This window comes from Eubalaena glacialis, chromosome 2, assembly GCF_028564815.1.
Source record: "Eubalaena glacialis isolate mEubGla1 chromosome 2, mEubGla1.1.hap2.+ XY, whole genome shotgun sequence".
Taxonomy (NCBI): Eukaryota; Metazoa; Chordata; class Mammalia; order Artiodactyla; family Balaenidae; genus Eubalaena; species Eubalaena glacialis.
Window position 1 is genome coordinate 121,886,350 of NC_083717.1, and position 21,452 is coordinate 121,907,801.

Genomic DNA, 21,452 nt, shown 5'->3' on the forward strand with positions numbered 1-21,452 from the left:
AGCCACAGACAGCTTTTAATAGAAATGTAATTTCCACTGGTCTCAGCTCCAAAGGCTTCCTCATTTCTCCTCTGTGGGAACAGTCTGTGGTTTGTGGAAAAGGATCTCAGGCAAAGAAAGTGCCTGCCCCAGAGGAAGCACTTTGTAAATTGTTTTCCAGTTTTCTTCTTTAGGGGTGGATTTCAAGGGCTTCCACTATGCACTAAGGGGAGGAGAATGGAGTTAGCTTTACTATTACTCAGCTGCATCAAGCACTACTGGAGCCAAGATAAGTCAGCACAGATTAACAGAGGAGACGTGGCTCTGGAGAAACTGGCTGAATGCAAGGGTTGGAATGGAAGGTCTGTCTAGGTCTTCAGAACAGATTTAGGAGGAGAAATCTGGGTTCCAATTTGCTTTCATATCATGGTTATGATTATAGCCTATCACCACTGCTTAATATTTGAATAGCATTTTGCAGTCATAAAGCATCTTTACAAATATTGTCTCATTTGATTGTCACAGAAATTCTACTGAGAAGACTGAGACTAGGTGAGGTTCAGGGCTTCCACAAGATCATGTCACTAGGGAAGTGACATAGCTAGCACTGGAACCTGGTTTCCCAATGCCTTTTCCTTATTCTGTACCTTCCTCTCTGCAGGTGTGGCGTTGGTCATGGAAAGCAATCACTATGACAGAATTGGGAGAAGACCACCATAGATAGGTTTTGACAGGTTATTTCCCAAGGTAATGCCTGACTGTTTCTGTCCTAAAGAAACCTATTCCTCTTGGTAAATGAAGAGTTATTGCCTAAGCTGCATTGCAAGCCAGGTGCTCCCAAGAAGGAACAGGCCAATGGGAAAGAATAAGACAGTGAAGGGACTGAAGGTGCAGAGGAGTTGGGGGAGGGCACAAGAAAATCTCCCCTTCCTGCTTCCTTCCACATGCCCACAGCTTAGCCGCCAGAGGCTAGAGAAAAGATGGGGCAGGGTACCTGCAACTCCACAGCCAGGAACAGCTGCATTAAACCAAAGGGATTTTAGAATTAGTTATCATAAAATCAAGAGGGTATATAACCAGGATAGGTTTTTTTCCCATCGGAACTGACCCTCATGGTGCCCTCAAAGTAAGACACATCTGTGTTTCTAGAATGAATCTGCTTTGCGTGAGCCATACTGTTTTCCTGTCATGACTTTCTTAAAGTTAATCTTGTACAGACGTCAGATCAACACTGCACCCAGTTTTATATGATACTGTTTAACCAAGAGTTGTTATAACTAAAAGAGAACCAAATGCTGTCTTCATTATTCAGTGATGACATGGCTGACCACTATCAATAAAAAATCTACCTTCAGTTATTTTCAGCCACGAGGATGGATTTGAACAAATCTCATCACCTCAGTTGAAATGTCCTCCCCTGGTTTCAATTCTACCTGTATTTCAGGCTCAGTGAAGTCCCATTGCCTTTATCAAGGTTCAGGTCAATTACATTCTCTTCTCAACTTTGTAAGAACTGTCTATATCCTTCTTGGGTGATTGATCAAGTACAGTCATGGGCAACTCTTCTACCTCATTTCTTCACCCATGGATGCAGTGACTTCCCAGCTGGATTATATATTCCCTGAGGGCACCCTTTCACTCTGTTGGCCATTCCCTAAATCTTGAATCTTCCTCCTCTAGATTCGGGTCTCCTGCTTGCTTGCTCTATTCTCTCTGATATCTTGCAAATGCTGTAATTCCAGGCTTCTGTCCTTGGCCCTCTTCTCTTTCTCATTCTGCAGACTCTCCCTAGGACAATTCTACTCAGCTCATGGCTTCAATGACCAAATTTTTGCTTTTTTCTAGGTTGCGCTGCTGAGGCTCCCGACCCATGTTTTCTTACTGGGCAACTTCAGGTGAGTCACCCAAAGTCATCTTGAATTCGGTATGTCTACACCTGACCCCATTATCACACCTGCTTTTCCTTTGGGGTCCCCTGCTCAGTCAGTAACTCCACTATCTGCCCAGCTTGCTCCTCAATTCAGAAATCTGGGAGCCCAGTCCAGATTCCTGCCTTACTTTTACCACATACAACTACACGTCACCTGCTATCCAGCTCTCTACTCTCTGCCCTCTTTGCCAGCTTCATTATCTCTGTATTGATCCAGTCCCTCTTGCCTTCAGAGATATAGCAAGAGCCTTTTGTTGTTAGGTGTCCCCACACCTTTTCTGGTTCATCTTTCACACATTTCTATAGTACACTTCTAGAAAGGCAAATTCGTTACCATCTTCTCACTGCTTCCAAGATAAAATTGAGAACTTTGCCCTGCCTCACTCTCAGCTCATCTTAGAACCTCATCCATTTTTCCTCTCCCTAGCGATCTCCAAACCCACGCCTTGCCAAATTACCTAAATTTTCGCAGATGTGTCACGTTTCTTTTACCTGTATGCTTTTGTGCTTACTGCTACCTCTGTGTGAACTCTGAGTCTCATCTTAGCCTTCCCACTTACTCCTATGTGCTTCAGTGCACTTCAGACCCCTTTCCTAGGAAAGACTGTCATGTCTAGCCCACCCTAAACCATTGTTGCCCCCAACATACACATTATCTTGTGTCTATTTCAAATGGTGCATTTATCATAATGCATGTAATTGCTGGGTATCTAGTGTGAGCTCCTTGAAGGCAGGGGCTGTGCTTTTCTCACTTTTGTATTTGCAATCCCTGGCACATAGGAGAGACTCAATAAATGTTGGTTGGCTTAGAGGCAGGAAAAATATATCATCATTCTAATGATTTCTCCATGGCTTAGCAGAGGGTTGGACACATGACTGATGCTGTTACATGATCTAACTAGGTCTTCAAATTCTAAACTTGCCAAATGACTAAGGGTTTAGTCTGTGTCTAATGAAGCCAGCTATCTCACCTAGAGATTGTGCCAGGCATTCAATGAATTAAGTCAACAACAAAATGCAAAAAGGGGAATGCTTTTGCTATAGTGAAAGTGAAGAGAAAGTTAGTAAAAAATCTGTTGTTACCAGCCTTAAAATAAACAACTGCAAGGTATAAAAATAACAGAAGTTAAATAGCTTTTAAATCCAATGCAAAAATAGCAGTTGCCTGACCACTTACTATGTTCTAGGCACTTACTAAAATCTACTCCTCACAACAGCCTATGTGATGGCACATCACTGATCCCATTTTTACCAATGGGAGCACCAACGGAGAGAGAGAGGGTTAGCAGTGCGCCAAGGATCCCACAGTAAGTGAAGAGCAGAGCTAGGTTTTGAACTCAGGAAGCCCAGCTCCAGAGCCAGTTCTCTTACTCACTGTTACATTGGCTCTCCATGGGAATTTTCTTGTATTTGAGATTAATACAGTCTGCATTAACTGTATGGAATGAAGACTTCAGTGTAGCAGTTCCTAAAGCATTTCTTAAAGCCATAATACAAAAGAAAACATCTTGTCATTATTACAAGCTAAAACAACTTACTATAGAAAATTTAGAATACATATTACTATAAAAAGGCAATAAAACCGTGTAGTATTCAATTGCTTAGAGATAACCACATTTACATTTATGGTGCATTTTATTCTAGTAATTTTTCTGTCTATGTTTTTCTAAAACATGGTTGAGGCCATACTATATATATTTAGTACTGTATCCTATTGTGGGTACTTTCCCATGTCATGGAAAATTCTTTGAAAATACTGTTTATAATGGCTACATAACACTGTTGTAATTTATTCAATTATTTCCCTTTTCAATATTGGGTGCGTGTCCAAAAGTGTCCATCCTTCCTTCCTTCCTTCCGTGCACACCATTATATTTCAACTTCTGTATACACTGCAGTGTGCTCACCACCAAAAGCTTAGTTTCCATCTGTCACCATACAGTTGACCCCCTTTTTATCTATTTATCCTCCTCCGACCCCCTTCCTCTCTGGTAACCACTACTCTGTTCTTTGTATCTATGTGTCTGTTTTCCTTTTGTTTGGCTTGTTCATTTTTTTAAAAATTAATTTTAACTTAAAAAATATTCCACATATGAGTGAAATCGAACTGTATTTGTATTTCTCTTTCTGACTTATTTCACTTAGCATAATACCCTCAAGGTCCATCGTGTTGTCACAAATGGCAAGATTTCACTTTTTTATGGCTGAGTTCCATTGTCTATATATATATATATATATATATATATATATATATACACACACACACACACACACACACACACATACATATACACACACACACCCCATATCTACTTTTTTTTTATTAGTTTTGTTTGTTTTTTTATACTGCAGGTTCTTATTAGTCATCGATTTTATATAAATCAGTGTATGCATGTCAATCCCAATCGCCCAATTCAGCACACCACCATCCCCACCCCACCGCAGTTTTCCCCCCTTGGTGTCCGTATGTCTGTTCTCTACATCTGTGTCTCAACTTCTGCCCTGCAGACTGGCTCATCTGTACCATTTTTCTAGGTTCCACATACATGCGTTAATATACGATATTTGTTTTTCTCTTTCTGACTTACTTCACTCTGTATGACAGTCTCTAGATCCATCCACGTCTCAACAAATGACTCAATTTCGTTCCTTTTTATGGCTGAGTAATATTCCATTGTATATATGTACCACAACTTCTTTATCCATTCGTCTGTCGATGGGCATTTTGGTTGCTTCCATGTCCTGGCTATTGTAAATAGTGCTGAAATGAACATTGGGGTGCATGTGTCTTTTTGAATTATGGTTTTCTCTGGGTATATGCCCAGTAGTGGGATTGCTGGATCATATGGTAATTCTATTTTTAGTTTTTTAAGGAACCTCCATACTGTTCTCCATAGTGGCTGTATGAATTTACATTCCCACCAACAGTGCAAGAGGGTTCCCTTTTCTCCACACTGTCTCCAGCATTTGTTTTTTGTAGATTTTCTGATGATGCCCATTCTAACTGGTGTGAGGTGATAGCTCATTGTAGTTTTGATTTGCATTTCTCTAATAAATAGTGATGTTGAGCAGCTTTTCATGTGCTTCTTGGCCATCTGTTTGTCTTCTTTGGAGAAATGTCTATTTAGGTCTTCTGCCCATTTTTGGATTGGGTTGTTTGTTTCTTTAATATTGAGCTGCATGAGCTGTTTATATATTTTGGAGATTAATCCTTTGTCCATTGATTCGTTTGCAAATATTTTCTCCCATTCTGAGGGTTGTCTTTTCGTCTTGTTTATGGTTTCCTTTGCTGTGCAAAAGCTTTGAAGTTTCATTAGGTCCCATTTGTTTATTTTTCTTTTTATTTCCATTACTCTAGGAGGTGGATCAAAAAAGATCTTGCTGTGATTTGTGTCAAAGAGTGTTGTTCCTATGTTTTCCTCTAAGAGTTTTTATAGTGTCCGGTCTTACATTTAGGTCTCGAATCCATTTTAAGTTCATTTTTGTGTATGGTGTTAGGGAGTGTTCTAATTTCATTCTTTTACATGTAGCTGTCCAGTTTTCCCAGCATCACTTATTGAAGAGACTGTCTTTTCTCCATTGTATATCTTTGCCTCCTTTGTCATAGATTAGTTGACCATAGGTGTGTGGGTTTATCTCTGGGCTTTCTATCTTGTTCCATTGATCTATGTTTCTGTTTTTGTGCCAGTACCATATTGTCTTGATTACTGTAGCTTTGTAGTATAGTCTGAAGTCAGGGAGTCTGATTCCTCCAGCTCTGTTTTTTTCCCTCAAGACTGCTTTGGCTATTCGGGGTCTTTTGTGTCTCCATACAAATTTTGAGATGATTTGTTCAAGTTCCGTAAAAAATGCCATTGGTAATTTGATAGGGATTGCATTGAATCTGTAGATTGCTTTGGGTAGTATAGTCATTTTCACAATATTGATTCTTCCAATCCAAGAACATGGTATATCTCTCCATCTGTTGGTATCATCTTTAATTTCTTTCATCAGTGTCTTATAGTTTTCTGCATACAGGTCTTTTGTCTCCCTAGGTAGGTTTATTCCTAGGTATTTTATTCTTTTTGTTGCAATGGTAAATGGGAGTGTTTCCATAATTTCTTTTTCAGATTTTTCATCATTAGTATATAGGAATGCAAGAGATTTCTGTGCATTAATTTTGTATCCTGCCACTTTACCAAATTCCTTGATTAGCTCTAGTAGTTTTCTGGTGGCATCTTTAGGATTCCCTATGTATAATATCATGTCATCTGCAAACAGTGACAGTTTTACTTCTTCTTTTCCAATTTGTATTCCTTTTATTTCTTTTTCTTCTCTGATTGCCGTGGCTAGGACTTCCAAAACTATGTTGAATAATAGTGGTGAGAGTGGACATCCTTGTCTCGTTCCTGATCTTAGAGGAAATGCTTTCAGTTTTTCACCATTGAGAATGATGTTTGCTCTGGGTTTGTTGTATATGGCCTTTATTATGTTGAGGTAAGTTCCCTCTATGCCCACTTTCTGGAGAGTTTTTATCATAAATGGGTGATGAATTTTGTCAAAAGCTTTTTCTGCATCTATTGAGATGATCATATGGTTTTTCTTCTTCAATTTGTAAATATGGTGTATCACATTGATTGATTTGCGTATATTGAAGTACCCTTGCATCCCTGGGATAAATCCCACTTGCTCATGGTGTATGATCCTTTTAATGTGTTGTTGGATTCTGTTTGCTAGTATTTTGTTGTGGATTTTTACATCTATATTCATCAGTGATATTGGTCTGTAGTTTTCTTTTTTTGTAGTATCTTTGTCTGGTTTTGGTATCAGGGTGATGGTGGCCTCATAGAATGAATTTGGGAGTGTTCCTTCCTCTGCAATTTTTTGTAAGAGTTTGAGAAGGATGGGTGTTAGCTCTTCTCTAAATGTTTGATAGAATTCACCTGTGAAGCCATCTGGTCCTGGACTTTTGTTTGTTGGAAGATTTTTAATCACAGTTTCAATTTCATTACTTGTGATTGGTCTGTTCATATTTTCTGTTTCTTCCTGGTTCAGTGTTGGAAGGTTATACCTTTCTAAGAATTTGTCCATTTCTTCCAGGTTGTCCATTTTATTGGCATAGAGTTGCTTGTAGTAGTCTCTTAGAATGCTTTGTATTTCTGTGGTGTCTGTTGTAACTTCTCCTTTTTCATTTCTAATTTTATTGATTTGAGTCCTCTCCCTCTTTTCTTGATGAGTCTGGCTAATGGCTTATCAATTTTGTTTATCTTCTCAAAGAACCAGCTTTTACTTTTATTGATCTTTGCTATTGTTTTCTTTGTTTCTATTTCATTTATTTCTGCTATGATCTTTATGATTTCTTTCCTTCTGCTAACTTTGGGTTTTGTTTGTTCTTCTTTCTCTACTTCCTTTAGGTGTATGGTTAGATTGTTTACTTGAGATTTTTCTTGTTTCTTGAGGTAGGCTTGTATAGCTATAAACTTCCCTCTTAGAACTGCTTTTGCTGCATCCCATAGGTTTTGGATCATCGTGTTTTCATTGTCATTTGTCTCTAGGTATTTTTTGATTTCCTCTTTGATGTCTTCAGTGATCTCTTGGTTATTTAGTAACGTATTGTTTAGCCTCCATGTGTTTGTGTTTTTTACGTGTTTTTCCCTGTAATTCATTTCTAATCTCATAGTGATGTGGTCAGAAAGGATGCTTGATATGATTTCAATTTTCTTAAATTTACTGAGGCTTGATTTGTGACCCAAGATGTGATCTATCCTGGAGAATGTTCCGTGTGCACTTGAGAAGAAAGTGTAATCTGCCGTTTTTGGATGGAATGTCCTATAAATATCAATTAAATCTATCTGGTCTATTGTGTCATTTAAAGCTTCTGTTTCCTTATTTATTTTCATTTTGGATGATCTGTCCATTGGTGTAAGTGAGGTGTTAAAGTCCCCCACTATTATTGTGTTACTGTCAATTTCCTCTTTTATAGCTGTTAGCAGTTGCCTTATGTATTGAGGTGTTCCTGTGTTGGGTGCATATATATTTATAATTGTTATATCTTCTTCTTGGATTGATTCCTTGATCATTATGTAGTGTCCTTCCTTGTCTCTTGTAACATTCTTTATTTTAAAGTCTATTTTATCTGATATGAGTATAGCTACTCCAGCTTTCTTTTGATTTCCATTTGCATGGAATATCTTTTTCCATCCCCTCACTTTCAGTCTGTATGTGTCCCTAGGTCTGAAGTGGGTCTCTTGTAGACAGCATATAGATGGGTCTTGTTTTTGTATCCATTCAGCAAGCCTGTGTCTTTTGGTTGGAGCACTTAATCCATTCATGTTTAATGTAATTATCGATATGTATGTTCTTATGACCATTTCTTAATTGTTTTGGGTTTGTTTTTGTAGGTCCTTTTCTTCTCTTGTGTTTCCCACTTAGAGAAGTTCCTTTAGCATTTGTTGTAGAGCTGGTTTGGTGGTGCTGAATTCTCTTAGCTTTTGCTTGTCTGTAAAGCTTTTGATTTCTCCATCAAATCTGAATGAGATCCTTGCTGGGTAGAGTAATCTTGGTTGTAGGTTCTTCCCTTTCATCACTTTATCATGCCACTCCCTTCTGGCTTGTAGAGTTTCTGCTGAGAAATCAGCTGTTAACCTTATGGGAGTTCCCTTGTATGTTATTTGTCATTTTTCCCTTGCTGCTTTCAACAATTTTTCTTTGTCTTTAATTTTTGCCAATTTGATTACTATGTGTCTCGGCATGTTTCTCCTTGGGTTTTTCCTGTATGGGACTCGTTGCGCTTCCTGGACTTGGGTGGCTATTTCCTTTCCCATGTTAGGGAAGTTTTCGACTATAATCTCTTCAAATATTTTCTCAGGTCCTTTCTCTCTCTCTTCTCCTTCTGGGACCCCTATAATGCGAATGTTGTTGCGTTTAATGTTGTCCCAGAGGTCTCTTAGGTTGTCTTCATTTCTTTTCATTCTTTTTTCTTTAGTCTGTTCCACAGCAGTGAATTCCACCATTCTGTCTTCCAGGTCACTTATCCGTTCTTCTGCCTCAGTTATTCTGCTATTGATTCCTTCTAGTGTAGTTTTCATTTCAGTTATTGTATTGTTCATCTCTGTTTGTTTGTTCTTTAATTCTTCTAGGTCTTTGTTAAACACTTCTTGCATCTTCTCGATCTTTGCCTCCATTCTTTTTCCAAGGTCCTGGATCATCTTCACTATCATTATTCTGAATTCTTTTTCTGGAAGGTTGCCTATCTCCACTTCATTTAGTTGTTTTTCTGGGGTTTTATCTTGTTCCTTCATCTGGTATATAGCCTTCTGCCTTTTCATCTTATTTGTCTTTCTGTGACACACCATATCTTCTTTATCTATTCATCCATCAGTAGGCTCTTAGGTTGTTTCCATATCTTGGCTTTTATAAATAATTCTGCAATGAACACAGGGGTGCATATATCTTTTTGAATTAGTGTTTTCATATTCTTCAAATAAATACCCAGAAATGGAATAGCTGTTATTCTTAATTTTTTGAGGACTCTCCATATTGTTTGTCATAGTGGCTGCACCAATTTACATTCCCAACAACAGTGCTGAGGGTTTCTCTTTCTCCACACCCTCTCTAACACTGTTTTGAAAATAACCATTCTAATGGGCATGAGGTAATATCTCATTGTGATTTTAATTTAAATTTCCCTAATAACAAGTAGAATTAAGAAAAGAGTTCCATTAACCATTGCAACAAAAAGAATACCTAGAAATAAATTTAACAAAGGAGGTAAAAGATCTACACATTGAAAACTGTAAGACACTGTTGAAAGAAATTGAAGACACAAAGACATGGAAAGATATTCCATGCTCATGGACTGGAAGAATTAACACTGTTAACAATATCCATTACCTAAAGAAATTTACAGGTTAAATGCTATCCCAATGACGTTTTTCACAGAACTAGAACAAAAAATCCTAAAATTTATATGGAACCACAAAAGACCCCAGATGGCCAAAGCAATCCTGACAACAAAGAACAAAGCTGGAGGTATCACACTCCCTGCTTTAAAATTATACTGCAAAGTTATAGTAATCAAAACAGTATGGTATTGGCAGAAAAACAGACATACAGATCACTGGAAATGAGGTGAGAGCCGAGAAACAAACCCACACACACATGAAAAATTAATCTACAATAAGGAGCGAAGAACATGCAACAGAGAAAAGATAATCTCTGCAGTAAATGGTGCTGGGAAAACTAGACCACTATATTATACCATACACAAAAATCAACTCAAAATGGATTAAACACTTGAATGTAAGACCTGAAACCATAAAAATCCTAGAAGGAAACATAGGCAGTATGCTCTTTAACTTTGGTCTTAGCAGTATCTTTCTGGATATGTCTCCTCAGGCAAGGGAAACAAAAGCAAAATTAAACAAATGGGATTACATCAAACTAAAAAGCTTCTGCACATTAAAGGAAACCATCAAAAAAAAAAAAGACAGCTTACTGAATGGAGCAAGATATTTGCAAATCATATATCTGATAAGGGATTAATAAAATATATAAAGAACTCATACAACTTAATAACAATAAAAAACAAAAATTAAAAAATGGGCAGAGGATCTGAATAGGCATTTTTCCAAAGAAGACATACAGATGGCCGACAGACACATGAAAAGATGTTCAGCATCACTAATTATTAGGAAAGTTTTGTTTTTAAAATGAGGCTGCAGTTACTTTCTTGCATTTACATGCACACACACACACAATCTTTGTCCATATCTCTGATAATTCCTCGAGATTAAACTGCTGGTTCAAAGGACATACACATTTTTGAGGCTCTTAGTGCATGCGGAAAATTGCTCCCCTGAAAGACTCATTCAGTATTCAGAACTATTCATTTGAGTGCATGCTATGTGCCAAGCACTGTTACGTTGACAAACTGGCAGAATGACTTTGAGGGAGTGATTTAAATTCTCTGATCTTTAGTTTCCTCATCTGTAACTCCACCTCATGTGGTTGTTGTAGAAGTTAAGATGAAGATGTATGTATACAGGTGCTCAATGAATGTCTGTCCCTCCACCTCCCTAAGACCACATCTGCTCTCTAGGAACTTTGGAAAAATTGCACAATCCCACCCAATTCCTTTGCATGTCTCCTCTTTTATCTTGGGGCTAAGTGTCTTGAGGCTCTCAGGAGATACTTAGATCTGTGTATACTTGCTGTGTGCACCTCAGAGAGAGCTGAACACGTGCTCATTAAATCAAGGCATGCTTTGTAAAGAATGATGCTTAACTCAAAAGTTGGGGCCCATCATATTGTGCTGAGTTAAATCTGGAAATAAAACAGTCTCCTGAGGCCGATAGAACAGTAATTCTCTCTAAATAGGCAGGAAGCATATTAATACCCAAATTTATTCAAGCAGTCTGAGAAGAGGCTGTCAACCACTGCAAATAATGTCAACTACTTTTTGAATTACAGTCTCTGAGAATAGAGCAGAGACCAGTCTTACTTCATTGATGTTGCATTCACATTGGTTCCACTCAATATGTGCTTTAAAAAAATATTATGCTGGCATATTTTATGTTAAGTGATTGAGAAGACTTTACTGAGAGAACAATTTGAGATAAAGCTATAACGTTGTATTCAGTCACTGTTTGAAAACAATTAAAAGAAATTTAAATGTATAGGAAAATGAGGGGAAAACAATAAGGTATATTGAAAAGTGACAACGGAAGAGAAAGGAGGATTTTTTTTTAAAGTGCACAGACCACACCAACAACTATAAACATAATTTCTTTATATCATCATAGACTTCAGGTTGTATCTTGGTAATCAAAATTCCTAATTCTATAGCTAGTAAAGAGTCAATTTAAATAGAATTTTCAGCAGGTATTTCCTATATTAAACACACATGTAGATACATGAAGTGCAAAATACTCATCACGTTTGGAAAAAGGAAAATCATCTAAAAAATAAACGATTGATAAACCTATGGCAATCTATACTCGGAGTTGAGTAAACATGGTCATCTCAGGGCACTCTCTTTTTTTCAGGACACTCTTTTAAAACTGAAATCTGGTAATAGTTTTGCATGGACTATTTGTATTCTATAATCAATTTAACCACTTAGGAATAACTGTACAATAAAGCCCCATTTATCCAAACTAACTTAAAGGAAAACCAATTATGAAAAAAAATGGATTTGGGTTTTAGTACAATAAACTTAAAAAATTGGCAGGGAGATCTTTTTTTTTTTTTCTCTATTTACCTTTCTTTTTTTTTTATTCAAACAAAGTCACAAAAATTATAATCATCCTCATCAGTTCACTCAGTCCCATGTAATTAGTTTTTTTCATCTTGATCTTTGGTTAGCACTTTTATGAATTCATCAGTTTTCCATTAGAGTTCTGAAAATGCTTATTCATTCAGTTCAGCAGTATAGTCAGTTACCAGAAACCTGTACTTGTCAGAGTCTTTTGCATGAATTCCTTGAAGATGAAACCCTTTTATAGGAACATTTTTGCAAAAGCATCAGAGTACACCCAGAACTCTCTGTAAATGACAAAACACTTAAAAATGACCATGGTTAAAGATTTGATGAAAGTTCATAATAATGCAATTGACAAGGAAATTTAGTTATTTCTGAGATATACATTTTAAAGTAATAACTAGAATTATGACTTATAACATTATACCAGAACATATAAGATTTTTAGAAATTTCATGTAATGTCTGAAACATTTATATTAACATATTTCCATACAAATAACTCAAAGAAAGTTTAGTATTAGTTGTTTTTTTGTTTTTGTTTTTGTTTTTTTATACTGCAGGTTCTCATTAGTCGTCAGTTTTATACACATCAGTGTATACATGTCAATCCCAATCGCCCAATTCAGCACACCACCATCCCCACCCCTCTGTGGTTTGCCCCCCTTGATGTCCATACGTTTGTTCTCTACATCTTTGTCTCAACTTCTGCCCTGCAAACCAGTTCATCTGTACCATTTTTCTAGGTTCCACATACATGCATTAATATACGATATTTGTTTTTCTCTTTCTGACTTACTTCACTCTGTATGACAGTCTCTAGATCCTTCCACGTATCAACAAATGACTCAATTTTGTTCCTTTTTATGGCTAAGTAATATTACATTGTATATATGTACCACATCTTCTTTATCCATTCGTCTGTCGATGGGCATTTTGGTTGCTTCCATGACCTGGCTATTGTAAAAGGTGCTGCAATGAACATTGGGGGGCATGTGTGTTTTTGAATTATGGTTTTCTCTGGGTATATGCCCAGTAGTGGGATTGCTGGATCATATGGTAATTCCATTTTTAGTTTTTTAAGGAACCTCCATACTGTTCTCCATAGTGGCTGTATCAATTTACATTCCCACCAACAGTGCAAGAGGGTTCCCTTTTCTCCACACCCTCTCCAGCATTTGTTGTTTGTAGATTTTCTGATGATGCCCATTCTAACTGGTGTGAGGTGATAGCTCATTGTAGTTTTGATTTGCATTTCTCTAATAATTAGTGATGTTGAGCAGCTTTTCATGTGCTTCTTGGCCATCTGTTTGTCTTCTTTGGAGAAATGTCTATTTAGGTCTTCTGCCCATTTTTGGATTGGGTTATTTGTTTCTTTAATATTGAGCTGCATGAGCTGTTTATATATTTTGGAGATTAATCCTTTGTCCGTTGATTCATTTGCAAATATTTTCTCCCATTCTGAGGGCTGTCTTTTCGTCTTGTTTATGGTTTCCTTTGCTGTGCAAAAGCTTTGAAGTTTCATTAGGTCCCATTTGTTTATTTTTGTTTTTATTTCCATTACTCTAGGAGGTGGATCAAAAAAGATCATACAGTGATTTATGTCAAAGAGTGTTCTTCCTAGTTTTCCTCTAAGAGTTTTACAGTGTCCGGTCTTACATTTAGGTCTCTAATCCATTTTGAGTTTATTTTTGTGTATGGTGTTAGGGAGTGTTCTAATTTCATTCTTTTACAGGTAGCTGTCCAGTTTTCCCAGCACCACTTATTGAAGAGATTGTCTTTTCTCCATTGTATATCTTTGCCTCCTTTGTCATAGATTAGTTGACCATAGGTGCGTGGGTTTATCTCTGGGCTTTCTATCTTGTTCCATTGATCTATGTTTCTGTTTTTGTGCCAGTACCATATTGTCTTGATTACTGTAGCTTTGTAGTATAGTCTGAAGTCAGGGAGTCTCATTCCTCCAGCTGCGTTTTTTTCCCTCAAGACTTCTTTGGTTATTCGGGGTCTTTTGTGTCTCCGTACAAATTTTAAGATGATTTGTTCTAGTTCTGTAAAAAATGCCATTGGTAATTTGATAGGGATTGCATTGAATCTGTAGATTGCTTTGGGTAGTATAGTCATTTTCACAATATTGATTCTTCCAATCCAAGAACATGGTATATCTCTCCATCTGTTGGTATCATCTTTAATTTCTTTCATCAGTGTCTTATAGTTTTCTGCATACAGGTCTTTTGTCTCCCTAGGTAGGTTTATTCCTAGGTATTTTATTCTTTTTGTTGCAATGGTAAATGGGAGTGTTTCCATAATTTCTCTTTCAGATTTTTCATCATTAGTGTACAGGAATGCAAGAGATTTCTGTGCATTAATTTGTATCCTGCCACTTTACCAAATTCCTTGATTAGCTCTAGTAGTTTTCTGGTGGCATTTTTAGGATTCACTATGTATAGTATCATGTTATCAGCAAACAGTGACAGTTTTACTTCTTCTTTTCCAATTTGTATTCCTTTTATTTCTTTTCCTTCTCTGATTGCCATGGCTAGGACTTCCAAAACTATGTTGAATAGTAGTGGTGAGAGTGGACATCCTTGTCTTGTTCCTGATCTTAGAGGAAATGCTTTCACTTTTTCACCATTGAGAATGATGTTTGCTGTGGGTTTGTCATATATGGCATTTATTATGTTGAGGTAGGTTCCCTCTATGCCCACTTTCTGGAGAGTTTTTATCATAAATGGGTGTTGAATTTTGTCAAAAGCTTTTTCTGCATCTATTGAGATGATCATATGGTTTTTATTCTTCAATTTGTTAATATGGTGTATCACATTGATTGATTTGTGTATATTGAAGAATCCTTGCATCCCTGGGATATATCCCACTTGATCATGGTGTATGATCCTTTTAATGTGTTGTTGGATTCTGTTTGCTAGTATTTTGTTGAGGATTTTTACATCTATATTCATCAGTGATATTGGTCTGTAGTTTTCTTTTTTTGTAGTATCTTTGTCTGGTTTTGGTATCAGGGTGATGGTGGCCTCATAGAATGAATTTGGGAGTGTTCCTTCCTCTGCAATTTTTTGTAAGAGTTTGAGAAGGATGGGTGTTAGCTCTTCTGTAAATATTTGATAGAATTCACCTGTGAAGCCATCTGGTCCTGGACTTTTGTTTGTTGGAAGATTTTTAATCACAGTTTCAATTTCATTACTTGTGATTGGTCTGTTCATATTTTCTGTTTCTTCCTGGTTCAGTGTTGGAAGGTTATACCTTTCTAAGAATTTGTCCATTTCTTCCAGGTTGTCCATTTTATTGGCATAGAGTTGCTTGTAGTAGTCTCTTAGGATGCTTTGTATTTCTGTGGTGTCTGTTGTAACTTCTCCTTTTTCATTTCTAATTTTATTGATTTGAGTCCTCTCCCTCTTTTTCTTGATGAGTCTGGCTAATGGTTTATCAATTTTGTTTATCTTCTCAAAGAACCAGCTTTTACTTTTATTGATCTTTGCTATTGTTTTCTTTCTTTCTATTTCATTTATTTCTGCTTTGATGTTTATGATTTCTTTCCTTCTGCTAACTTTGGGTTTTGTTTGTTCTTCTTTCTCCAGTTCCTTTAGGTGTAAGGTTAGATTGTTTACTTGAGATTTTCCTTGTTTCTTGAGGTAGGCTTGTATAAACTTCCCTCTTAGAACTGCTTTTGCTGCATCCCATAGGTTTTGGATCATCGTGTTTTCATTGTCATTTGTCTCTAGGTATTTTTTGATTTCCTCTTTGATGTCTTCAGTGATCTCTTGGTTATTTAGTGACATATTGTTTAGCCTCCATGTGTTTGTGTTTTTTACGTGTTTTTCCCTGTAATTCATTTCTAATCTCATAGTGATGTGGTCAGAAAGGATGCTTGATATGATTTCAATTTTCTTAAATTTACTGAGGCTTGATTTGTGACCCAAGATGTGATCTATCCTGGAGAATGTTCCGTGTGCACTTGAGAAGAAAGTGTAATCTGTTGTTTTTGGATGGAATGTCCTATAAATATCAATTAAATCTATCTGGTCTATTGTGTCATTTATAGCTTCTGTTTCCTTATTTATTTTCATTTTGGATGATCTGTCCATTGGTGTAAGTGAGGTGTTAAAGTCCCCCACTATTATTGTGTTACTGTCAATTTCCTCTTTTATAGCTGTTAGCAGTTGCCTTATGTATTGAGGTGTTCCTGTGTTGGGTGCATATATATTTATAATTGTTATATTTTCTTCTTGAATTGATTCCTTGATCATTATGTAGTGTCCTTCCTTGTCTCTTGTAACATTCTTTATTTTAAAGTCTATTTTATCTAATATGAGTATAGCTACTCCAGCTTTCTTTTGATTTCCATTTGCATGGAATATCTTTTTCCATCCCCTCACTTTTAGTCTGTATGTGTCCCTAGGTCTGAAGTGGGTCTCTTGTAGACAGCATATATAGGGGTCTTGTTTTTGTATCCATTCAGCAAGCCTGTGTCTTGGTTGAAGCATTTAATCCATTCACATTTAAGGTAATTATCGATATGTATGTTCCTATGACCATTTTCTTAATTGTTTTGGGTTTGTTTTTGTAGGTCCTTTTCTTCTCTTGTGTTTCCCACTTAGAGAAGTTCCTTTAGCATTTGTTGTAGAGCTGGTTTGGTGGTGCTGAACTCTCTTAGCTTTTCCTTGTCTGTAAAGCTTTTGATTTCTCCATCGAATCTGAATGAGATCCTTGCCGGGTAGAATAATCTTGGTTGTAGGTTCTTCCCTTTCATGACTTTAAATATATCATGGCACTCCCTTCTGGCTTGTAGAGTTTCTGCTGAGAAATCAGCTGTTAACCTTATGGGAGTTCCCTTGTATGTTATTTGTCATTTTTCCCTTGCTGCTTTCATTAATTTTTGCCAATTTGATTACTATGTGTCTCGGTGTGTTTCTCCTTGGGTTTATCTTGTATGGGACTCTTTGCGTTTCCTGGACTTGGGTGGCTATTTCCTTTCCCATGTTAGGGAAGTTTTCGACTATAATCTCTTCAAATATTTTCTCTGGTCCTTTCTCTCTCTCTTCTCCTTCTGGGACCCCTATAATGCGAATGTTGTTGTGTTTAATGTTGTCCCAGAGGTCTCTTTGGTTGTCTTCATTCCTTTTCATTCTTTTTTCTTTAGTCTGTTCCACAGCAGTGAATTCCACCATTCTGTCTTCCAGGTCACTTATCCGTTCTTCTGCCTCAGTTATTCTGCTATTGATTCCTTCTAGTGTAGTTTTCATTTCAGTTATTGTATTGTTCATTCTGTTTGTTTGTTCTTTAATTCTTCTAGGTCTTTGTTAAACATTTCTTGCATCTTCTCGATCTTTGCCTCCATTCTTTTTCCGAGGTCCTGGATCATCTTCACTATCATTATTCTGAATTCTTTTTCTGGAAGGTTGCCTATGTCCACTTCATTTAGTTGTTTTTCTGGGGTTTTATCTTGTTCCTTCATCTGGTACATAGCCCTCTGCTTTTTAATCTTGTCTATCTTTCTGTGAATGTGGTTTTTGTTCCACAGGCTGCAGGATTGCAGTTCTTCTTGCTTCTGCTGTCTGCCTTCTGGTGGATGAGGCTATGTAAGAGGCTTGATGGGAGGGACTGGTGGTGAGTAGAGCTGACTGTTGCTCTGGTGGGCAGAGCTCAGTAAAACTTTAATCCACTTGACTGTTGCTGGGTTCCCTCCCTGTTGTTTGTTTGGCCTGAGGCAACCCAACACTGGAGCCTACCTGGGCTCTTTGGTGGGGCTAATGACAGACTCTGGGAGGGCTCACACCAAGGAGTACTTCCCAGAACTTCTGCTGCCAGTGTCCTTGTCCCCACCGTGAGCCACAGCACCCCCCCCCCACCTCTGCAGGAGACCCTCCAATACTAGCAGGTAGGTCTGGTTCAGTCTCCCCTGGGGTCACTGCTCCTTCCACTGGGTCCCGATGCACACACTACTTTGTGTGTGCCCTCCAAGAGTGGAGTCTCTGTTTCCCCTAGTCCTGTCGAAGTCCTGCAATCAGTTCCCACTAGGCTTCAAAGTCTGATTCTCTAGGAATTCCTCCTCCCATTGCCGTACCCCCAGGTTGGGAAGCCTGACGTGGGGCTCAGAACCTTCACCCCAGTGGGTGGACTTCTGTGGTATAAGTGTTTTCCAGTCTGTGAGTCACCCACCCACCAGTTATGGGATTTGATTTTACTGTGATTACGCCCCTCCTACCGTCTCATTGTGGCTTCTCCTTTGTCTTTGGATGTGGGGTATCTTTTTTGGTGAGTTCCAGTGTCTTCCTGTTGATGATTGTCCAGCAGCTAGTTGTGATTCTGGTGTACTCGCAAGAGGGAGTGAGAGCACGTCCTTCTACTCCGCCATCTTGGTTCCTCTCCCCAGGGAGATCTATTATATGCAAACTGTTAGTAGTCCAGGAACATGAGTAACTCTCATATTGTATACCCAGTGTTCAATAATAATTTATTCCTTGAGTAGATTAAATAGTTCCTATTTTATTTTTGTCTGCTGTATTAATTTTTTTTACCAAGAGTATTTTCATGGGTAGACATAAGGTTCACTTAAGTCTGGTCCAGTATTAGTGACATTCAGATTAACTTAGGTATAAATCTATAGGATGCACTCAAGATGTTTTTTTCTTTTTTTTCTACTTCCAATCTTCATTGGTCAGCTTCTCTACCATTAGAGGCCATATGAGCAAAAGATAAGAAAAGTCTCGTGGAAACTTGGTTCCCTGATGGCAGGGTCCCTTTTCAGTCCTAAAGGCTCTCTGAACTGTGTACATACTTTTCTGCTTCCTGAGATGAGCAGCCATCTCCACCCCTGTCGGTAATTCAGTTGCATGGTAATCGTGATACTTCCAAGGAGGTTCTGCTTAGGACTGTGACTTGCATTAAGCATTTTATAAATGAATAATAATTTAAATAATAATGATATTAATTTCTACAAACAGAGTGATTAAATGCAAAGTCCCACCTGGTGAAACAAGTTAGTTCTTAATTCACAGACTCCATTAATTATCTGAGAGCTTGGGTAAATTACCAAGTTCTTTCTACATTACATTGACTAATCAATACTAATCACACAGCTGCATCTCAATGTTGGACAACCTCTAGGAGCCCCTTTAGAGATGGGAGATTCTTCCAAAGTGTTAAATTTTAAAATTTCATTTGTACTTTTGTGGTAGTGACTAATCAGATAAATTCTGTTACAAATCCAGGTTATGTTACATCAGCTTTCCAAAAGGAAGAGTTGTTAACCCATGCTGGGCACTGATGCAGTGTGAACATCAGCTAGTTGCAGAAACTGCTACAATTCACTGAATGGTTACTATGTGCAGTGCTATGTTAAACTGTCAAATTCCTCAAAGAAATATATTCTTACCCTACTTTATAATTAAGGAAACAAGTGGTCAGGAAGGGGAGATAGCTTGCCCAAGGTCACCTAGATCTTGACCCCGAAGCTCTTTTTAAAAAATCATTTTGTAAAATAAAAATTGTATATATTTAAGGTGTACAACATGATGATTTGATATACATATACATAGTGAAATGATAACTACAGTCAAATTAATTTTAACATAGCCTTCTCCTCACATAGGTACCATTTTTTTCCCTTTTTTTTTTGTGGTGAGAGCACCTGAAATCACTCTTCAGCAAACTTCTAGTATTCAACTATAGTCATCATGCTACGCATTGGATCTCTAGACTTATTCATCCTACATAACTTCAACTTTGTACCCTTGGACCAACACATTCCCATTTCCCCCACCTCCCTGCCCATGGTAGCAAGACACAGAAAGAAAAAAACCTGCATGACCTTACTTATATATGGACTCTAAAAAAGCTGAATACATAGAAGCTGAGAGTTGACCTCAAAGCTCTGAACAACTATGTCAGCATTTCCCAAAGTGGTTCTGTGGTTTAAAAAAGTGCTACATAGAAAGCTCAATTCTATGGTACATGACTTTATGAAATGCCAGTCTGGTTCCTTTATTGCAGAACTTTGGAAAACCTTTAATATACTAACATAAATTGTAATCAAAAGAAGGTAGGGGTGGGAGCAGGAAAGATCTGCTAGCAGAATTTCCCCAATATATTTACTCACAGGTTCCTTCTGCATAGATTATCTTAGGGTGGATTTCTGCAGAATCTGTTTTGGGAAATGCTACAATAAAGTATACTGATTGCTAAGTTAAAGCAGGAAAAATAAATCAATCCAGGCTGTCCTCATCATTTTAGCAATAGATGGACTAGTCATATAATTACATTAAAAAGGCTTGCTTTATAGAGGCAGCAGAACAGATATAGCATGCTGAGTGGCAGTTCCAGAATTATCTTTTGTCTTAAGTTGGTGGCTAATTTCAGGGACCATGAAACTTGTTTCCTGCAGCTGGATGACAAAGAAAAATGGACTCAGAGTTCAGGAATACTTTGTAAACCCATAAACTCAAAAGTCTACTTGAAGGAGACCTTGGAGTTATCTATTGCTGGCATTACCAAAGGAAGAAGAATGGACCATTCTATCAGGCGATTCTCTTCTGCTGGCGATGTTAAAGTAATTTAGTGGAAGCTCAGCCTGTTCCCAGGTCAAAGGCATGTGCCATAGCTAAGAACTCAGGAGAAAGCCCAATGGACCCTCCCTGTCCTATAAAAGGTATGAGTGTATACCCTCCTTTCAATTCACTGTCCAAGTATTTTCAATGGCAAGGGTCAAACATTTAGGATTTTATTCACATCCTTTAAACGCTTAAACTCAGGATATGTAAAGAAATTCACCAGTCTTTTTTTTTTTTTTAATTTTTATTTGTATTTATTTTTGGCTGCGTTGGATCTTCATTGCTGTGCGTGGGCCTTCTCTAGTTGCGGCGAGCGGGGGCTACTCTTCGTTGCGGTGTGTGGGCTTCTCATTGCGGTGGCCTCTCCTGTTGCGGAGCACCGGCTCTAGGCACGCAGGCTTCAGTAGTTGTGGCACATGGGCTCAGCAGTTGTGGCTCGCAGGCTCTAGAGCGCAGGCTCAGTAGTTGTGGCGCATGGGCTTAGTTGCTCCGCGGCATGTGGGATCTTCCCAGACCAGGGCTCAAACCCATGTCCCCTGCATTGGCAGGCGGATTCTTAACCACTGCGCCACCAGGGAAGCCCCACCAGTCTTTTAATATTCATTGAAACTTGGTCCTTATGAACATGTTCTTCCAGGAGTTATAGGGCATCAGCAGAATGAATTCAAGGATACTTCTTTTGGTTCTCTTTTCTTCTCAGAAGGGTGGCTGAAATGCAGCTTCAAAGAGGGAACACTTCT

At 37.9% G+C, this 21,452-nt stretch overlaps 1 protein-coding gene and 1 long non-coding RNA gene across 5 annotated transcripts in view; one reads left to right on the plus strand and one right to left on the minus strand.

Annotated features, from left to right (window-relative positions):
- Window positions 1–21,452, plus strand: part of LOC133084328 (uncharacterized) — a 127,689-nt gene that overhangs the window by 93,518 nt on the left and 12,719 nt on the right. Inside the window, exon 2 of the long non-coding RNA XR_009699422.1 lies at window positions 1,825–1,874. This is a non-coding gene — a long non-coding RNA (uncharacterized LOC133084328). The remainder of the gene's footprint in view (window positions 1–1,824; window positions 1,875–21,452) is intronic.
- The window catches only part of STXBP6 (syntaxin binding protein 6), a 265,716-nt gene that overhangs the window by 6,837 nt on the left and 237,427 nt on the right, over window positions 1–21,452 (minus strand). The gene's annotated exons all lie outside the window — the stretch shown is intronic.